At 48.8% G+C, this 21,839-nt stretch overlaps 1 long non-coding RNA gene across 1 annotated transcript; it reads right to left on the reverse strand.

The window, feature by feature from the left end:
* Positions 1-14,626: 14,626 nt before the first annotated feature.
* On the reverse strand, positions 14,627-15,771 carry LOC125554409. The gene is made up of 2 exons (XR_007304406.1): positions 15,688-15,771; positions 14,627-15,111 (listed from the first exon to the last, which is right to left on the reverse strand). It is a non-coding gene; the product is annotated as an uncharacterized LOC125554409 (long non-coding RNA).
* Positions 15,772-21,839: the final 6,068 nt, after the last annotated feature.

The raw sequence follows: 21,839 nt of genomic DNA on the forward strand, positions 1-21,839 counted from the left end.
ATACCATTAGGTGTACTAACCAAATCACTGGGGTCAAAATCAAGGTTATTAGGCAGCACAATTTCAGGATTGTTGTTGGCAAAAACCAAACACCTCTCTTTATCTACCTCTATCATCTCATCAATAGTAAGGTTTTTTTGATTATCATCCCCCCCAATCACCAAATTCATTTGACTCATCTGGTTAGCAAGAATATTTTTATCCATAGTAGAGAAGGATTTACCTTTGAATGTGGGTGGGATTTCCAGATTCTTCTTTCTCTTATATGCTGCAGCTTTTTCCATAATGTTAATATTGCCATGGCCTCTGGTAGCAGGTCTTTTTGCAACAACAGGTCCCCACCTTGACTTGTTTTCCTGAACAGCCTCTCCATTTTTAGCTTGAGAAAGTGATTCCAGCAAGAATCTCTTCCAAGTTTCACTCTGGAGAATTTGAACAGCCTCAGGAGGGAGAACCCCCAACTCATCTTCTATTCCCTCATCTTCAGAGTCACACATGTCCACTGATCTTAACAGATCCTCACAATATTCCATATTCTCAGTATTCTTCTCAGGGGTTATGTTAACAGATTTTCCTTTAATTGGAGCAGGAGTTTTGTAGGCATCTCCCTCTTTTTCCTCATAGTGTAGGTCTTGATCTGTCAGTCTACACATATATCCAGAAGCATGTCCATGTCCATCAGAAGATGAACCCTTAGAGTTAACTTTTGTGAAAGCATATTCCAGAATAAAGTCCTCCTGGTCAGTGTCTATGTTATCTTTCATGGGTGCATCCACCCTCCTTTGAACATCAGATTTTCTTGAAGAGTTTTGTTTGGATGAGAAATTGGCCTTGTCCAGTTCATCAATGGCTAGGTCACCACCTCCTGAACCATCAGAAATATGGTCACCCTGTGTCCCTTCCTGTCCTTCTGTCTGGTTCTCCTCAGCCTTCTCATCTTCCTCAAAATCCTCCTCATCTCCATCTACATCAATGACAGAATCAACCCCACCTGTTTGTTCAAAACCTTCCACAGTAAAGCCAAGTAAAAACAATTTCTTCTTCAACTCAATCAGTCTTTCAAAAGGAATTTTGGTAGGGTCTCTGCAAGCAATCTTGACTCTGACATTCTCAAAAAAAGTTCTGAACATCCCATTCCAATCCACATCTGTAAGGGCCCCAAACAATGAGGCAATTTGAGCAAACACTTTCCAAGTACACCACTTTGGAGGAATCCCTTCAATCAGCACCCAAGCTTCAATCAATTCACCAAATGGTTCACATCCACCTTTCCATTCAGTAAGAGTCACATTAACATCCTGTGGCAGGGAGAACCCAGGCAGCTCAATAAGATCTTCCACTTTTTTCCAAGGAGGGAACCTGACCAAGAAAGTCTTACTAGACAACCCTTTGATTTGCGAGGGCCAATTTTTAGATTTGCAAAATGTAGCAGAAAGCAATTCCCTCAGCTTAGCACCATTCACTTCTCCTTTCAAGATGTTAACCACTGCACAGTTTTGGAAGTTCAACCACTTGGACTCATTTGCAATAGGGACATCCACATGGTAGAAACCAAGACCTTGAGCTCCACTACCAAAAAAGGCAGCAGTAGGTTGAACCTTAGACCAAGCTGCACAATTGTTGACATTATGATTTTGCTGACAGATAAAACAGGCCTTCGGCTTCACACAATTTCCAACATAATGCCCCGGTCCACCACAATTGAAGCAGATCATGTCCTTATACCTAGGGTCAAGGACTTGTTCCACCTCAACCTCCACAGACTGGGATGACTGTACCTGAGCAGATCCAGCAGTAGAAGCTGTGGATCTGGTAGGCTTGGGAGCAGGAGCCTGCTCCTTTGTTGCAGGCGCAGTTGGTTTCCGCCCAGCAGGTGCAGCAGGCTTCTGCCCCACTCCCTTGGCTGGAGCAGCCACTACTAGGAAAAGGGCTATAGATGGAATTGACACTAATGGCGCACCAAACATGTGGTGCGCCATTACTATATACTAATGGCGCACCATGTGTTGGTACGCCATTAGTGTGGTAGACACTAATGGCGTACCACGTCCACGGTGCGCCATTAGTAAAAAAAAATTTAATTTTTTCAAAACTACTAATGGCGCACCGTGGGAGTGCTGCGCCATTACTAGTTGAACTAGTAATGGCGCACCACATCCACGGTGCGCCATTAGTAAAAAAAATTTAAAATTTTTGTCAAAACTTCTAATGGTGCACCGTGGGAGTGGTGCACCATTACTAGTTGAACTAGTAGTGGCGCACCATGCCACGGTGCGCCATTAGTAACTTGGCCACCACTTCCACCGAATGCACCCTCCCTGTGGATCGCCTTTTCAGTTTTAAAAAAAATAAAAGAAAATGATGAAAATGTCAAAAAATAAAAGAAATTAAGTTTCCCATGTGATATGTGGTCTAGTTGTTGGGAAAATTTGCAAATATGAATTTCGACTTCATTTGCAAAATCTCTCGAGAATTTGTAAAAATGGGCATAACTTTTGCATACTAACTCGGATGAAAAAGTTTTTTATATGAAAAATCATCTACTCGAAAAGTTACATCCGAATTTAACCGGGAAACCCCGTTAAACATTTTCAAAATCCTCAAAAACCTAACAGAAAAAAAAGATACGGGGCTTTTAAGATCTCGAGAGGCAAAAAAATTCAAACTTACTAATGGCGCACCTGCCCATGGTGCGCCATTAGTATCTTCCCGCCTTCAAAATTCAAAATAGGTCAACAAAATAAAAAAAAGTTACTAATGGCGCACCTGCCCATGGTGCGCCATTAGTATCTTCCCGCCTTCAAAATTCAAAATAAGTCAAAAAAATAAAAAAGAAGATACTAATGGCGCACCTGCCCATGGTGCGCCATTAGTATCTTTCCGCCTCCTCTCCTCTCCTCCACTCCCTCCCCTCCTCTCCTCTCCTCCACTCCATCTTCCCTTCTCTCTTCCACCATACTACCCTCCTCCTCTCCGGCAACCTCCTCCTCCTCCTCTCCGGCGACCTCCTCCTCCCTCCTCTCCTCCCCTCCCCTCCCCTCACGATTTATCCTCCCTCCTCTTCGGTGAGCTCCTCCTCCCTCCTCTCCGGTGAGCTCCTCCTCCCTCCTCTCCGGTGAGCTCATCCTCCCTCCTCTCCGGTGAGCTCCTCCTCCCTCCTCTCCGGTGAGCTCCTCCTCCCTCCTCTCCGGTGAGCTCCTCCTCCCTCATCTCCGGTGAGCTCCTCCTCCCTCCTCTCCTCCCATCTCCTCATGGTTTCTCCTTCCTCCTCTCCGATGCTCCGGTGAACTCCTCTCCGGCGACCTCCTCCTCCTCTCCGGCGATGTAGGCGAGCGCCTCTCCGGTCACCTCATCCTCCTCCTCCTCTCCGGCAAAAGAACACGGCAAAAGAACGTACAAGATCCAAAAACGGGAACAAAATTTGAAATAATATCGTGCAAAAAAATGAGCAAAAAACGAGCAAAAATGGGCAAAAAATCGCGATCCAGATCCAAATTCAAAATTCAAAAATAGCAATGGCTCACGGTGGGGATTAGACGGTGCACCACTACTATTTTCCCGCCTTCAAAATTCAAAAATGCTAATGACGCACCATGGTCTATACTAATGGCGCACCAGTGGCCTGTACTAATGGCGCACCGTGGCCTATACTAATGGCGCACCAGTGGTGCGCCATTAGTATACCAGATACTAATGGCGTGCTAGTAATGGCGCACCAGTGATGCGCCATTAGTAGGCAAAACTGGTGCGCCATTAGTAGGCCTTTTCCTAGTAGTGAGCAGGGTGGTTGCTTCCCCCAGCACGACGATCTGCCATCTTCACCCCACGCTTAACAGCCTCAGCGAAGAAGATAGAACTAGGGCCAATCCCCTCACGAGCAACTTTGATTTGTCTGGGAGGTGGGTCGAACGGCCGACGAGTTGCAGGAAAACAATCCGCAGCCGAAAAGGCTTTGCTCTCAACAAGGTCTCTCTGGTTCCAGCAAAGGAATCCGGATTTTTGGTGGTCTTGAGGTCGAGGGGTAGGGTTTCTGGGAGGGCGGCGGCGAGGGGGGGAGGGAATGAGCCAGAGCTGGCCAAAGTGCTCCTCAACGTTTTCTAGGTCTTTGGCTTTACGCAATCCCCTCGTGTTTTCTGCTTTCTCCTCAACGACACGCAATTTGATCGTTTGCCCAGGCAAAGCTGGATTCACCCCACGGGAACGGCACAGAGCCCCCGTTCCTGGGACGGGGTTGGGATTTAAAACCTGGCCGAGCCCCTCACCGGAAAAATTCTCCGATGAGGTCTCGCCCGCCGCAGAAGCAGCATCAGATTCCTTATTGTACTGGAAGCCAAGAGGGAGAACCCCCGAATCTATCTCCACATTTTGAACTAACGCATTAGGAACCGAACCCAATTGTTCAATCGAACATACACCCTTATGCATCCCCCGGCGGCGCAGTCGAAAATCCCGTAGCCTAGTTTTATGAGCTGAATTAGCACGGAAGTGTAAACCCAACTCACCAGGACATGGAGGAGGATCAATGGCTCAACGTTGTGCCCGAACTGGTTGGGGAAGACGATCTACTGACGACGTGGAGGCCAGACGGTCCCCGCAGGGATGAACTCCGGTGGGATCCTGGCGATCCCCTCCCACGAAGGCGGCCTGATGTTGAGCCTCGAGGGATTCGCCGTCCTGAAGTTCTCCCAGCGGGGGGCCTGCCGCGGATCTGACGATTCCGCCTCCTGAATCGCCCAGAAGAGGAGCTCCACATCCTCGCAGCCGTCGTCTCCGATGAAGCGCGCGCGCTCGACGAAGTTCGCGTGGCGGAGGATGTGCATGTGGATCTTCCCCCACTCGTCGCGGTCGGGGAAGCGCTCCATCACCACCCGCCTCATCTCGCGGCGAGCCTCCGGCGAGTGCAGATCGATCTCGGGCAGTGGCGCTGCAGCTGGCGGCGGAAGCGCCCACGGCTCCGCAACCCGTCATGCTTCTGGTCATGCTTCGGTCATGCTCCGGTCATGCTTCTTCTCTGCTCCGGAAGCGCTGCAGCAGTCGCGCTCCGGTCATGCTTCTTCTCTGCTGTGGATCTGGGGCGGGGAGAGCTCGGTGAGGTGTGGGGGTGGGTGGGAAGTTGTGGATTTAATGGCGGCGTCGGCGCTTCGCCCGAGAGGAAGGAGAGGGGGCGGGAGGGGGGCGTCATTTCGCAACCTAAATGTAAGTTTTTGTAGAGATTCCATTAGGTGGACTACATACGAAGCAAAATGAATGAATCCCCACTTAAAATGCATCTATATACATCTGCATGTAGTCTATAGTGGAATCTCTACAAAGACTTATATTTAGAAATGGAGGGAGTAGTTGGCATGCATGCACGTAGCTATCTACTATGATACTTTCATTATGAGTAGCCTTAAGGATGCGTACATTTTATTCTTTCCGAATCAGTTGTGTAGGCCATAATTCAGCTGCCTCCAGGAATGTATCCATCTACATAAAAAAGCTTCTAAGCGTAGGGAATGATGCACTGGCGTTAGCTGCCCCCATGCATGATGGTTTTCCTTAATTTGCCTGTCTACTCCAACCTCCAAAAGCACATGTCGTTGTCCCAATGTCTCCGGTGACTATATGCATGAGAGCCAATCAACACATGGTAAGGTATTACTAAATTCAAAATAAAAAAATTGCACGAGACACGGTTGCTTCTTCCTATCAATGTATGGCCGGGTGCTTGCCGAGCTTCATGCTGAGGAGACCCACCTTCACTCTGCAGGGTTGCTGGCGGTTCCGTCTGTCTTGGCTGCTCGGGCTCCAGTGTCGTCTGCTCAGCTCACTACTCCACCGCTCCTACCTACACCTGCAGGGGGGTGGGTCACCCTCCTTATGCTGAGAAGGGCCGGTCGCGCCGTGACACATTCTATGGCTACTGCTCTCGGTCAGGTCACCCAGAGTATGATTGCCGTGAGAAGAAGCGAGACCAGAGGCGCTCCTCTCCTAGTGGGACTCCTGCATCTTCATTGACTCCGTCACTCAGTGACCAGGATATTGTTCGGCTTAAACGCCTTCTGACTTCATCTGGTTCTTCACCGACAGGTTCTGCTGCTGCTGTGACTGCTTCCACCACTTCATCACCGCCGGCATCTACACCGTCAGGTACATCTTTGTGGGTTCTAGACTCTGGAGCTTTCTTTCATAAGTCCTCTGATTCTTCAGTATTGTCTTCTCTTCGCCCTCTTGATTCTCCTATTAATGTTCTTACTGCCGATGGCACATCTCTTCCTGTTTCTAGTCGCGGTATTCTTTCCACTTCATCTTTTTCTGTTCCTATTGTTTCACATGTTCCTCGCCTTACCATGAATCTTTTTTCTGCCGTCCAACTTACTGATTCTGGTTGTCGGTCATTCTTGATACCGATTCTTGCTCCATCCAGGATCATTGCACCAAGGTTTTGGTTGATGCTGGCCCCCGGCACCGTGAGTCCGAAGGTCTTTGGGAAGTTGACTGGCTTTGTGTTCCTTCCGCTGCCACCACTTCAGTCAGCTCTCATGCTCTTGTCGTCTCTTCGTCTGCGTCCTTCCAGCAGTGGCATCATCGCCTTGGTCACATCTGTGGCTCTCGCTTGTCTTCCTTAGTGCGCCAGGGCCTATTAGGGTCTGTATTTGGAGATGTTTATTTACCTTATAATGGTTGTAGACTTGGTAAACAGACCCAGTTACCTTATCCTACCAGTCAGTCGGTATCCCAGCATCCTTTTGACTTAGTTCATTATGATGTCTGGGGTCCAGCTCCCTTTGATTCGAAAGGTCATCGCTACTATGTTTTGTTTATTGATGATTTCTTTCGCTACACTCGGCTCTACTTCATGAAATCTCGTAGTGAGGTTCTCTCCATATACAAACGATTTGCTGCCATGGTTCACACTCAATTTTCCACGCCTATTCGTACGTTTCATGCTGACTCTGCTGGAGAGTATATCTCCCAGCTGTTGCGTGGCTTTCTCGCAGAACAGGGTACTCTTGCCCAGTTCTCCTGTCCTGGTGCTCAAGCTCAAAATGGCGTTGTTGAACGTAAGCATCATCATCTGCTTGAGACGGCTCGTGCGCTGATGATTGCCGCCTCTCTTCCACCCCATTTTTGGGCTGAGGTTGTGTCTACATCCACCTATCTCATCAACATTCAGCCATCGACTGCTCTGCAGGGTGGTATTCCTATGGAGTGTCTCTCTAGTCGCTCTCCTGACTACTCAACTCTTCGTATGTTTGGCTGTGTGTGCTACATTCTTCTTGCCCCGCGCGAGCGCACCAAACTGACTGCTCAGTCGGTTGAGTGTGTTTTCCTTGGCTACAGTGATGAGCACAAGGGCTATCGTTGTTGGGACCCTGTTGGTCGTCGCTTGCGCATCTCGCGTGACGTGACCTTTGACGAGCCTCGCTCTTACTACCCACGTTCTTCTTCCTCGAGCTTCTCTGTGGACGATATTTCCTTTCTTCTCCTTCCCGATACACCCTGCTATGTGCCTCACGTTTCACCTCTTCCTCCTACACCTCTCATTCATTCCCATTCTCCACCAACACCATCTTCTCCATCCTCCTCCTCCACCTCTACACCATTATCTGCCGTCCGTCATCCTCTCTCACCATTTCCTCTCCACTATACTCGCCGCCCTCGTTCTGAGGATGCTTCCCCCGACGTGCCTGACGCGCCTTCCACCTCTGGTGCACCTCCGTTCACGCCTACTCCGGTTCAGAACCTCCGTGCTCGGCCTCGCCCTCCGCCTGATCGCTATTCTCCTGATCGGTACGGTCTCTCTGTTATTGCTGAGCCCACTTCCTATCAGACCGCCATGACTCAGCCTGAATGGCAGCTTGCGATGGCCAAAGAGCTTGCTGCCCTTGAGCGCTCTGGCACATGAGATCTGGTTTCCCTCCCTTCCGGTGTTCGTCCCATCACCTGCAAGTGGGTCTACAAGATCAAGACTCGCTCCGATGGTTCTCTTGATCATTACAAAGCTCGTCTTGTGGCCCGTGGCTTTCAGCAGGAGCAGGGACGCGATTATGATGAGACTTTCGCTCTTGTGGCCCATATGACCACTGTCCGCACTCTCCTTGTTGTGGCTTCTGTTCGTCATTGGTCCATCTCTCAACATAATGTCTAGAACGCTTTCCTCAATGGCGAGTTACGTGAGGAGGTTTATATGCAGCCACCACCGGGGTACTATGCTCTTGATGGCATGGTTTGTAGACTTCGTCGCTCCCTCTATGGTCTTAAATAGGCCCCTCGCGCCTAGTTTGAGTGCTTTGCCTCTGTGGTGACTGCCGCTGGTTTCTTGCTCAGTGATCATGATCCCGCGTTGTTTTTCCACACGTCTCCTCGTGGTCGGACTCTTCTCCTTCTCTATGTTGATGACATGATCATCACTGGTGACAACTCTGAGTACATTGCCTTTGTTAAGGCTCACCTTCGAGACCAGTTCCTCATGACTGATCTTGGTCCTCTTCGCTATTTTCTTGGGATTGAGATCTCCTCGACCTCTGATGGCTTCTACATCTCCCAAGAAAAATATATTCAGGATCTCCTTGCTCGCGCTGCTCTCGGTGATCAGCGCACGGTTGTGACTCCTATGAAGCTCAACGTTCAGCTTCGTGCCTCTGATGGTGACCCTCTTCCTAATCCCACTCGCTATCATCACCTTGTTGGCAGCCTTGTCTATCTTACTGTTACGCGTCCTGACATATCCTATCATGTCCACATCCTGAGTCAGTTTGTTTCAGCCCCCACCTCTATCCACTATAGTCACCTTCTCCGTGTTCTACGATATCTTCGTGGCATGATCTCTCAGCGCCTTTTCTTTCCCCGCTCCAGCTCTCTTAAGCTCTAGGCCTACTCTAGTGCTACCTAGGCTAGTGATCCCTTTGATCGACGCTCGCTGTCTACTTATTGTGTCTTTCTTGGTGTCTCTCTTATTGCCTGAAAGACAAAGAAACAGACTGCAGTTTCTCGCTCGAGTACATAGGCTGAGTTGCGAGCCATGGCTACGTTGACGGCTGAGGTGATCTGGTTACGGTGGTTACTTGAGGATTTTGGTGTGTCTGCTACTACCTCGACTCCCCTACTTTCTGACAGTATCGGTGCTATCAGTATTGCACGTGACCCGGTGAAGCATGAGCTCACCAAGCATATCGGTGTGGATGCCCACTTTGTGTGTGCTGCTGTGCAGGATCAGACTCTCGCTCTTCACTATGTGCCCTCTGAGTTACAGTTGGCTGACTTCTTCACGAAGGCACAGACTCGAGCACAGCATGGCTTTTTCCTCTTCAAACTCAGTGTTGTTGATCCACCATGAGTTTCAGGAGGGGTGTTAGATATGTATAGTTCCTTGTGTACATCCCCGTTGTATAAGGGGCCTTTCTGCATTTTACCACATCTGTATATGTACTGGCTTTGGCCCTCAGTAAAGCTAATTGCTCATTATCCAACAGAAGGAACTAAATTTTTGTATCACTCATATCCGTTGTAGCCAACATACTGCTAGTCACTATATGGCAAATGTTGGTAGGACTAGTGGTTGTACGGCTGTCACACACACGCGCGCGCGGGCGCGCGCCCTCGGAAGGCTAATATGGTCCCGCACAATCTTGCAAGACATACTTTTGATTCGAACACTCCAGTAGTTTAGGATGGTAATCCCCCATCTTCTATCTTGCAGGATGTAATAAACGATGTAATCCATTTGAAGTTTAAATGAAGTGCGCCGTATGGCATCGCCTAAAAAAACCCTGATAGATCGAACCAAGATCTGCAAATGACCACATGGTAACCCGCCTACTGTACTCTACAATTTATTTAGGTCAGTGTAGTGAGCCAAGTATATATTTTTTTAAAGTACGTTTATGTTTCACTACTTTGGATCGAAAATGTGGACCGTGCCATGGAGGTGCATTTCGTGCCCGCAGAGTTGCTGACGAGAAGCATGCTCGAACATCCCTGTCATGGTCATACAAGGGGAGTGTCTCTGTGCAGTGGTGAAGACTGACGTCTGTTCAGTGGTTGCAGAGAGAGCCTTGGCTCAGTGGTTGGGTATGTGGTTGTGCAACCCAACGACCAGAATTGACAGGTGATGCACGGGGGTTTTCCCCCGTTTATTGAGGATCAAGCTTGATGTGTGATGGAACCACTCATCAAGAAATATCTTGATACTCATTTAAAAAATTATGAGGACCATGTTTATCTTGGTACTCATACTAAAATGGTCGTATGCATCCTTAATTGGTGCAGAGGCCGGGAAGTGAAAATCTCCCCATTTTTATAGCAGAGAGAGCCTTGGCTCAGTGGTTGGGTATGCGGTTGTGCAGCCCAACAACCCGAGTTCAATTCCCAGAATTGGCAGGGGATGCACAGGGGTTTTCCCCCGTTTATTGAGGATCAAGCTTGGTGTATGGTGGAACCACTCATCAATAAATATCTTGATACTCATTTAAAAAATTCTGAGGACCATGTTTATCTTGGTACTCATACTAAAATGGCTGTATGCATCCTTAGTTGGTGCAGAGGCCGGGAAGTGAAAATCTCTCCCATTTTTTTGCAGAGAGAGCCTTGGCTCAGTGGTTGGGTATGTGGTTGTGCAACCCAACGACTCGAGTTCAATTCCTGGAATTGACAGGTGATGCACAGGGGTTTTCCTCCGTTTATTGAGGATCAAGCTTGATGTGTAGTGGAACCACTCATCAAAAAAATATCTTGATACTCATTTAAAAAATTCTGAGGACCATGTTTATCTTGGTACTCATACTAAAATGGCCGTATGCATCCTTAGTTGGTGCAGAGACCGGGAAGTGAAAATCTCCCCATTTTTAAGAGTAGCTTTTTTTTCCTTCGAGATCTGAACAAATGCATCTGCCTCCCGGGTTGCTCCTCCAGGCGACTCCGGAGGCCTTCCCAGCCGCCACTCGAGAGGCCACCCAATCCTCCTCCCTTCCTCCCGCCACCGCCGGAGGACGCCGCCGGCTTGCGCCCGGAGGCCGACGGCGGTGGCGGGGGCTCTTCCTCCCTCCCGCGTCTCAGGGGTGGCGGGGCCCCAACATGCGTGGAGGTGCGGCCGATCTAGAAGAGGCGACAATGACTTCGACGGCGGCGGCGGCCGGCCCTGCCTCGGGCCACGGGCGGTTGCTGCGGTGGCTGGCCTGGATTGGGCAGCGGCGCGATGCGGTCTTCGGCGGCATGTCATCTGGCTTTAGATCGGCGACGGCGTCGAGGGCCTGGTGGACTGCTTGGCGGCACATGGCAGATCTGTTCTGGCCGGTGTAGCTAGTGGTGGTGGTCATCTTCTTCGTCGGAGGTGGCCGGCCAGAGACTTGGTGATTCGATCTCGAGATCCATCATCTAGTCCTGGCTGCGAGTTGGGGAGACATGGTTGCCGGTGAAAACCGAGCCGACGGCAGGCGATGGCGGCGTTCTACGCCGTTACCTTGATGAAGGCATCGTCGTGTAACTACCGTCGACCCACTTGTGCTGCTCCGGGGAAACCCTAGGACCTGGTGTTCCAGATCGGACGATGGCGGCACTGCGGTGTCGTTTCTCTCTTGGGAGCATCGTTTGTGGAGCAGAGCTGGAAATCAGAGGCAGGAGGTGGAGCGGCTTCGTCTTGCGCGGAGCTTCGGTGGAGATGTCAAGTCATGCCTGACCGACAGGTGCTACGCTCTGTCATGCCTGGTCGGTAGGTGCTACGCACGACAGATCTTCCAAATACTTCAAGCTGTGTCGGCTGGTGGTACTTGGCAGCATATGGTGCTGAGGTGTATCAGTGGCGACCGCGACGTGCTCAGCTGTTTGCGCGTAGGGAGGAGGTGCCGTTGGGCGTCATGGTGGCGTCGACGATAGCTGGACCGAGCAAGGTTGATGCATCAGTACAGTTCTGAAGATGAGCGGTGGCAGTTGGCGGCGGCGGCCTATGAGAGCAAGCCGGACCGGTGAGATCCATGCCCGGCAGGCGTTCTGGATGGGACCTCAGGTCTTAGATGTTAGGTTTGGCTGCGATGTCTGTTTGGTATTAGGCCCAGGCTATCTGCGCCCCTTCATCAATTGGATAGGTGTAGTGACAATTTGTTGCTTAGACGGCGGCTTTAGTCTTACTATTGTATTACTTTGTAAGGTCTTGTGAGAATAATTAATAAAGTGGCCGTATGCATCGTCCAGATGCAGAGGCCGGGGGTCATCCTCTTTTTCTAAAAAAAAATTGTCATCAATGGTTCACTGTCTCTGCAAATATTTCTTTGCAAGTTCTTTTCTTTCAAAAGAGGTTAGAACCCCCAACCTGCATCATTGTGATATATATGTAGCACCACAATGTTTCAGAACATGCGAGAAACGGAAACACGTAGACACAAAGGACAAACCTTATTTTGAAGGGGGGCAGCTCGTCTTACGTAGAGGCGCGCCGCCATCTGATTTGAACTTGCCATCTTGGATCATTCCCTCGACAGTGAAACTCAATGTCCTCCAAGATGTCTTCAGCTTCATAGAAAGCATTCTTAAGATCGTTGAAGAGCAGCTCCACACAAGACCTATCGGGGAACTTCTCAAATAATTCCACACATGATCGTTGGGAACATAATATACTAGTCAAGTGATTCCTTGCAAGACTCTTTGTAAGATTGTACAACGATTCAGATTTGCGCATGCATCATAATACGACACGTATAAAAGCAAACACGGGAATTAATATATGACATGAATGGTGAAAAGTCATAGCTCCACCGATGAAGCTATTTCAACTAACAGTAGGTGTCAGTTACACAAAGAATAAGTCAATTCTTGAATACATTGCATCCACATAATAAGAGGAAAATACATAAAACAAGTACCAGTTGGCATGTTTGTCTCGCAGACTCACACTGCAGGCTGTCTTGATAATCATCCGCATCTGCAACTGCGCACGGCTGAGTCAAGACTCTGCAGTAAACTAACAGCTTAATCAGACACTGCTGGCCAAGATAAAAGCAAAAGAAAAATGGTTCTTAAATAAATCTGGACAGATCCCGGTCCAATTTCTGAAACAGGAATCAACCAGTTTATGCACAATTTGTTCCAGAGAATGGAATACGAAGACTAGGAAAAATATATTGCCGAGTTGGACCAGATTGTACATTAGTACATTTGTTTTAGTTTGCACAAGAATTTTGACTGACGGCCAGATTGTACCAGACTAGGAAAACATATTGCCGAGTTGGACCAGATTTAAGATGTAACTTATCAGGGTAACCTACCATGCTATATAACATGTGGCTGACTAATATGGCATATCTGTGATTGTTGACTAGAGCAAAAGAAAAATATGTCTAGTATCAAGAGCTAATGACCAGACTTGCATATTATGCAAATTCAGAAATAAAATTGAACTCAACCAAACTTTGGCGCTAAGATGGAACCTTCTACTCTTAGCCGTAGAGATGTACTATCAGGAAAGTGTGCCTCTGTTATAAGAGGTGGATATCTGTACAACAAAGGCATTTTCATTATTTTTCTGCTGCTGCATACCTTGCTTCATTTTGGTCTCCATATTTCTAACACTATCTCTATCAGGTGATTTTCCAGTATTACTTGCGGCCACTTTCTACTAGTTCAGGTTTACCAAAGTACAATTCTGGAAGAGAATTTGAACACAACCCTCCAAGAAGTGCCCAGACCAGCCTGCAGTAGACAACTAGAAAAGCAGTGTTCAAATATATTACCCACACTGTAATGTAAAGTCCACACTAATTCATGGATATATTGCATCCACATTTTATAACAAGGAAATACATAAACAAGTACCAGCTGGCATGCTGGTCTCACAGACCCACAATGCAGTCTGCCTTGATGATCTTTATATTCATCCGCATATGCAGCTGTGCTTGACTCTGTAGTAAATTAACAGCTTAATCAGACACGGCCAGCCAAGATAAAAGCAAAATAAAAATGGTTCTTAAATAAATTTGGACAGATCCCAGTCCAATTTTGTAAAGACGAATCAGCCAGTTTATGCACAATTTGTTCCAGATAATGGAATAGGAAGAGAGCAACTTTCCCAACCAGTTTATACTTAACATATTCTTTGATTAAATTCCAAATCTACCACACAAATGTGGAAACAACGATAATTTGTTCTACCCTGCTGGAGTAAGAGTGCACATCGACAGAGAAGTGCAAACCTTCGGTTCAAACAAAGAATCACCTTCTGCCTCCAGACCGGATTTTCAACGCCACTATTCATTCCTCGTTTTCCAAGCAGCATCAGCAAGCTTCGACCATCGCTACAGGAGAACGAAAGCTTGTGGTTGCAACCATGGGCTTGGGCCACTAAATTCTTATTCGACTTTCTATATTCATCAATTTGCCGCTCACAAATTTCCTTTTCTTTTTGACCCTCATTTGGCCACGACCAAAAAACTAAAACAAGAAGGAAAATGGAACATCATTTCCGAGACACCAAATTAGCTATCATCAAACAAGCTGTTTGCTATGCAGAAGAGATGCTAAAAACATAATCTCTATCATCGTATTTTACTGTTTTTCACCTGGTACCATTTTCTACTATCCCAAAGTCACATTCTGAAAAGAGAATGCCTCACAAATTTGAATCAAACCCTCCAGGAGGTGCACAGATCAGCAATTTGAAAAGTAGTGCACAAATAATACTACACACGCTGTAATGTAAAGTCGACACCAATAAGTATTTTTTAAACCAATATCCATCATCGCTCTAGCAGAAGCCATGATCACTTATTTTATGAGATTATTATCATTTCTTGACCATACCCATCAACAAATTATTATCTTCGCAGAGGAGGAAGATTCAAGTGTGAGTCGCTCCTTAATCTGACGCCTGCTAGCTTCATCCACCTGGGATCTCCTCGGATCAATGGCATTGCACTCCTTGCATGGGTCCTCACCATGAAGCTCGATTCTCTTCAACCTCACAACATGTGCCATGACTAGCCTTATATAGTTTGTCACCTTGACCTCCTCCTCGAACCCTAACATCATCAGCAACTTCAAGTTCAGATGCTTCAGATCCTTCGATGGCTCCCACACCACATTCGTCTTTTCGGCAGTATCGTAAAGCTTTTTGCCACATGTATGTCGAGTTCGAGATAACTTCATGCATGGACATAGAAAATAGATAACACATGTTAACTAAACTTGCCACCAACCAATGCAGGACAATGTAAACAACAACTGCAATTAAATATTTTGACCACTTAAAAAGTTTCAAAGCACTTAATGCTAATATTTAAATCTAGCCCCCTGTGGAGTTTTTGGATGAATTTGCATGAACTGAATCCTACGTAAAGTAAGATGCACAAATATGCTTCTGGGATTCCTATGAAACTACAGCTATATATTCCTCCTATGCTGCTCACCGGTTTATTTATTTCTTTCAACCAACATACCTTGTAATAAATAATTTTAATGAAAAGGGATATGTGCATCTTTCCTCCTTGCCAAAAAGAAAACAAGGAGAGAATTTTGGAGAACTCTAAAACAAGGTACTACAATCCAGAAGAATTTGTTTTGTGTTGCACAGACATTGTCTTACTGCAAAATTAAAATGAGGACTGCACACTACTTCTAACATTCGTGGTAGATTAGAAAATCAGATCAATTTCCTGCTATATTGTTAATGCTGAATATTCCAGTAACATGCCATTCTAGAATGAATCACATCCATACCTTGAAATTCCGTAGGGCAGGTGCAGCTTCTAGGATAAACAGGGTCCAGCTCAGATCACACTCAGGCAAGATACCAAAAAGATATACGTCGGTCAGGTTTCTGAATATAGCAGTGAGCCGGTTCGGCTGCTCCGGCTGAATCCAAATCTGCAACATGGAGAACACAAAATACACAGCTGAAATTGGTAAAAAAGAAGCGCGGGAATGCTTTTCCACAGACTTCTTCTCCTCAGCCCGGTAGAATTGAGCAGCATCAAATAAGCTGCGTGGCAGGTTCGCAAACGCCCCTAGAGAAATAAGAATTCAATTTGTCGCTTCGAATTTCTCCTGTTACTACATAAAAATCGCTTTGAGTAAAAAAGCCTTACCAGCCGCAATCCTCCTCGCCTCATGAATGTCCTTCAGAGCACCTCGGGCTTCCTCCCGAACATCATTTGCGGCTTGGAGAGCTTGGGCGAGTTCGGATTCTTTCCCTGCTAGACTCTGCTCCAAGGTCTCGCTTTTCTTCACGGCCTCCTGGAGCTCTCGTTCAGCTTCAATGACCCTGGCCTCGTGCTTCTCGCGAAGAGCCTGCTCCGCGGCGGCCTTCTTGTCGGCTTCGGCCACATCCTTCTTTAGCGCCTCAATTTCGGCATTTGCTCATAGAGCACATAATACAAATAATTTCATCAGGCACAACTACTCATTTGTGCCTAACTTATCAAAGGTTTCGACATACCTTGCCTGTCCTCCAACTGCTTCTTCACTCGGCCAAGTTCTTCTTCGGCCCGCTCCAGACTCTGCTTTACTCCGGACACTTCCGCAGTATGAGAGGCTGTCGTCGCTACAGACGCATGTTTTTAAACAAAGAGATATATGTCATTAACTGAGTCTCCTGTGAAGCGGAAATTTGATCCCCTGTCCCGTTCTCTCTTTCACCGGACAGTGCATCAGGGGCTACTGTTCATACTATGAAAATCTTCAAAGGTTCCTAAAACATACCTCAAAGCCTTTTATAAGGCTAATGCAGGATTCATTTAGTTCGCTCTCAGCGGACTGAATCTTTTCAATCACCGCACCCATAAGTGCGCGATGTTCATCGACGATGGACGCACTCTTTAGCGCTGTCGATAGGCCGCCCTGCAGCTCTGCTTGGACAGAAGTTGCTGGCGGAGCGGGCTCGCCTCCTTCCATCAAGGGGGGCTGCCTGCCTGATCCTGGAGCTTCAAAGGTCTCCAGGACCGTGTCCGGCTGCGGGTCGAATCTAAGATCGCCCCCGCCGTCGACGTTCATGGGAACCGTTGCTCCCGTGTATCCGGCCCCAGAGGTGTGCCCTCCCTGGTCTGGGTCCTGCTGAGACGACACCTCGGTTTCACGCCTAGGCTTCGGGGAAGGGGCCTCCGGAGGCGTCTCGCTCTCCAGAGCATCTGAGCTCAGGGAATCCTCCGATGAGGACTGTTCGGCGCGAGACCTCGCTGGGCTGCACAAAGCATGGCGCAAGTTAAAATATTGCACCCTAGTAATCCTGGGCGCGTGCGTGTTCGGATTTCGTGTACTCACGATTTTACCAGGGGCTCGGCCCTGGGATCCCACTCCGGGCTGCTATTGGTAGCCGTGGTGGATGCCTCTGGAAGGGGATTTTTTCCCCTCTTCGGCGATTCGGCCTCCAAGGATGAGGAGGCCGTCCTTTTCTTTCCTCCCCCCGTGGAGGACTCGTCTTCTTCCTCCTCCTCTTCATCTTCGGAGGAAGGATGGGCGTTGGAGTCTTCGGATTTTATGTCCGAAGCACCGCGGCGACGGAGGCCGCTCCGGGTCTCCCTGGCCTCCTTGAAGGCCTCTTTCTTCGGCGCCTTGTAAGGCGCTGGGACCAGCATCTTTGTCGGAAGAGGTCCTGCCGGTTCCTCCGGCAGCGGGGCCGGACAATGTATCCGCCCCGCCTTCTTTGTCCATTCCTGGGGTAATTGCGGAAAGCATGATAAAGCGTCTCCCTCGGGATATGCCAGCTAAACATGGATAGACAGAACATAGCAATAACTTACCGGACTTGCGGAGCGGGATAGTTGATACCCACGGTCCTCGGCGGAGTCCGGCCACGGCTTGCTGGACTTGAAGAGAACCTTCCAGATATCCTTGTGTGAGGAGCCGTAGAGCTCCCACGGGGTCTGTTGCTCGGTTGGGTCGTATTCCCACAAATTACAGGCCCGGTGTTGGCAAGGAAGAACCAGGCGAACTAACATCACCTGGACTACATTGACGAGTTTGACATCCTTGTCTACCACGCCCTTGACGCGTGTTTGGAGCACCGACGGCTCATCAGATGAGGACCAGTTCAGGCCCTTCTTGGGCCAGGACGTGAGCCGCAGGGGGGCTCCGGATCTAAATTCGGGAGCAGGGGCCCACTTTTTGCCGCGCGGCTCAGTGATGTAGAACCAATGCTGCTGCCACTCCTTGATGGAATCATTGAAGGTGCCTATCGGCCATGTGACCTTGGGCATCTTGCTCACCATGGCGCCTCTGCACTCAGCGTGCTCGTCGTTCACCACCTTGGGCTTCACATTGAAGATCTTCAGCCATAAGCCAAAGTGTGGCAAAACACGGAGAAAGGCCTCACACACGACGATAAACGTCGAGATGTTAAGGAAAGAATTAGGGGACAGATCATGAAAATCAATCCCGTAATAATACATGATGCCGCGAACAAATGAGTGAAGGGGAAACCCGAGCCCGCGGACGAAATGAGGAAGAAACACGACCCTCTCATGAGGCTCCGGATTAGGGACAATCTGTCCCACCGTCGGAAGACGGTGGCCGATTTTCTTGGCCAGGTACCCGGCCTCTCGGAGCTTTTTGATATCCTTCTCCTGGGCGGTAGAGGCCATCCATTTGCCTCCTGCTCCGGATATGGACATCTTCGGAGAACCTCTTTTTGGTGGAGAATACGAGCGCTTGGGCGCTAGGGCTCGAGCGAAGGGGAATGGACGAGCGGAAGGAAAAGGCATGGGTAAAGAAGAAGAGGCCTTATCTCTTTATAGAGGCCATAAAAACTTTTGCGCCTCCCTACTTGCCTGATGGAACCTGCTCGTTCCCTACTCGCCGCGATTGGCGGTACGGTTGGGCTACCCGCACCCGTATTGATGAAAGTCCCGTGATAAGGGGACACGATCTCTGCTTCGACAAGACGTGCGCAGGAAACTGCCTCGCCATATGCGCAGTAGCTGGTTGGGAAAACGGTTCGAATGATGACTCGGCCATGGTGTGATGTCACGTTATCTAAAGTTGTCAGCAGATTATATTTGTGGGATATTGTTCTCCCTACGGTGGTATATGAAAATCGTCTTGCAGAGCCGGGCATGACTTAAGTGTTCAAGATTTACTTTGGAGTATTCAGAGATGGAACCCGCCTTGCAATGCCGAAGACAATCTGCGCGCCGGACTCATCGTCATTGAAGCCTGGTTCAGGGGCTACTGAGGGAGTCCTGGATTAGGGGGTATCCGGACAGCCGGACTATATACTTTGGCCGGATTGTTGGACTATGAAGATGCAAGACTCAAGACTTCGTCCCATGTCCGAATGGGACTTTCCTTTGCATGGAAGACAAGCTTGGCGATTCGGATGTTAGATCTCCTTCTTTGTAACCGACTTTGTGTAACCCTAGCCCCCTCTGGTGTCTATATAAACCGGAGGTTTTAGTCCATAGGACAAGAACAATCAGAATCATAGGCTAGCTCCTAGGGTTTAGCCTCTTCGATCTCGTGGTAGATCAACTCTTGTAATACTCATATCATCAAGATCAATCAAGCAGGAAGTAGGGTATTACCTCCATCGAGAGGGCCCGAACCTGGGTAAAACATCGTGTCCCCTGCCTCCTGTTACCATTAGCCTTAGACGCACAGTTCGGGACCCCCTACCCGAGATCCGCCGATTTTGACACCGACAGGGGGGTCGATATATATACCCCCTCTCTGATAACATTTTTATCTATGTATATGTCGTTGTTGTCGATATACCCCCTCCCCGATAACTTCGATATATCCATCTCTCATGTTTATATATTAATTGCCATGTTGTAATATTTGCAGAAACTATGGATCATCAAAGAGACTTCGATCAAGAAGAGATATTGGGGGACATAATACGTGACGGAGGTGATGTAGTCGCGTCGTTTCTCAACGACATCGAAGAAGGTCTGCAAGGAGAGGAAGCAGGCTGCGTTGATCAAATAATGGAGGAAGGTCATGATCGTGATGGTGGCTCCGGCGACCGTGATGACGGCTCCGGTGACCGAACGGAGTCGGGATCAGCTGTTGCAATGTCCGGCGAGGTATATATATATAGCCTGTGCTGACTAGATAATTGTGCATTAATTGTTTTAGTATGTACATATATTAACTCTTCTTTCTTATTTTATATAGCCCCCCGGATCAAGCAATACTTCAGTAAAGAAATGAGGCCCGAAGAAAAAGTTGCACCAGGATGAAAGGTTCACGATCACAGAAATCGCGCGCGATGGCCAACCGATTAAACCCCTCTGGACCAAGGAAGCATTTTCTGCTCAGTACGGGGTTCTTGTTAGGGACATGATCCCGATCAGCATCGAGCAATGGAATGAGCCCAAGAAGGAAGAGCTTCTTCAAGTTTATTTTGTCGAAGATAGACAGAAAGTAGATCTTTGGAAAGCACTGAAGGTAAATTTCACCCTACCGGAAGAGGAGGATCCGGAGAATCCAGTTATAAACCATTGATCAAGTCCTATGCTCTCAAGAAGATGGCAGATCTATTCAGGAGGTGGAAGAATGAGTTGAAAACAACGTATGTCAACCAATACAAGACTCCAGAATTCAACGGCCGATTTGAGAAGATAAGAGATCACTGGCCCGCATTTGTGGCCAACAAGACATCGGAGAGGAGTAAGAAGATGTCAGCGTCTAACAAGATAAATGCTGCAGAGAAGGAGCATTACCATCGCATGGGGTCAAGTGGCTACCTCAAAGCCCGGCCGGTGTGGGACAAGGCTGAGCAGGACCTGTTTGCTAAAGGGGTCGAACCAGAGACATCACACTGGCCAGACCGTTGTAGTACTTGGTTCTTCGGGGCGGGTGGAACATTGGACCCTGAAACAGGGAAGTGCTGCTGGACGGACGAGCAACGTGCAACACCCGTCACGAAGCTTCGGAAAGCAATCAACGAAGTGCGGGAAGGGAAGTTCATTCCCGACAAAGAGAAAGACGATCTCACAAGGGCCCCCAGGAATCCTGAGCACCCTGGACGAACACGAGGCACGCCAGGCTCCGTTCTGTGGAAGGTTTGGTTTCCCGACGCAGGCGGTTACAAAACCCAAGAGAGAAGGAGGAAAGTGGAGCAGAGTGAACTGCAGGAGCTTAAGGCCAGGGTAAGAAAGCTAGAGGAATGAGATGCTGAGAACCAGTAGCTGCGAGATCCTGCCAAAGATGCTACCCCGGAAGCTACCCCGCCATCTCAGTGGAGAAGCGGCGTGGCTTCCACCGAGCTCGTTCAGTAGCCTGACTTGACGGTTCCTAGCTACCCCATGGATTTTATCACAGATTCACACCAGTGCCACCTTATGACGCAATGGGATCAGCTCAAAGTCAAGCTGACTGTCGGCTCTATGTTCCCTCCTTCACCCGGAGCAACTTTTCACTTCCGTTCGATTCCACAAGGCTATGCTGTTGTGATGGTGGATGAAATAACGGAGGGATTTGAGGAGCTCCAGCTTGGCCACCCTACAGGTGATGGGGAGACTCAGCTGGGTCTTGCTATGCATACTCCGTGTCTATGGTGGAAGGAGCACATCAATCTTCTGAACTTCATGGCTCTTGCTAGTCAGCTGGGCACTCTTCCTCGTCCGCATCCTCCTCCACCTCCGGCGAGTGATCAGGGCACTCCGCCTCCTGCTCCAGCGCGTGAGGGCGGCAGTACTCCGCCTCCTTCTCCGCCTGCTCCGGCCCGTCCGAGCAGCCCGCCTCCTCCTTCACCGCCTCATAAGCGACGGCGGAACACAGACGCCACCACTCCGGCTGCTCTGGTGCGTTGTAGCAGTCCGCCTTCGACTGCTCCGCCTCTTAACGAACGAAAGAAGACAGCCGCAGCCACAGCCGCTTTGGCTGCTCCGGCGTCTAGCAGTACAGCCAGAGGCGGGAGGCAATACAGATAC

The sequence above is a fragment of the Triticum urartu genome, chromosome 4 (genome assembly GCF_003073215.2).
Source record: "Triticum urartu cultivar G1812 chromosome 4, Tu2.1, whole genome shotgun sequence".
In the NCBI taxonomy this organism is placed as follows: Eukaryota; Viridiplantae; Streptophyta; class Magnoliopsida; order Poales; family Poaceae; genus Triticum; species Triticum urartu.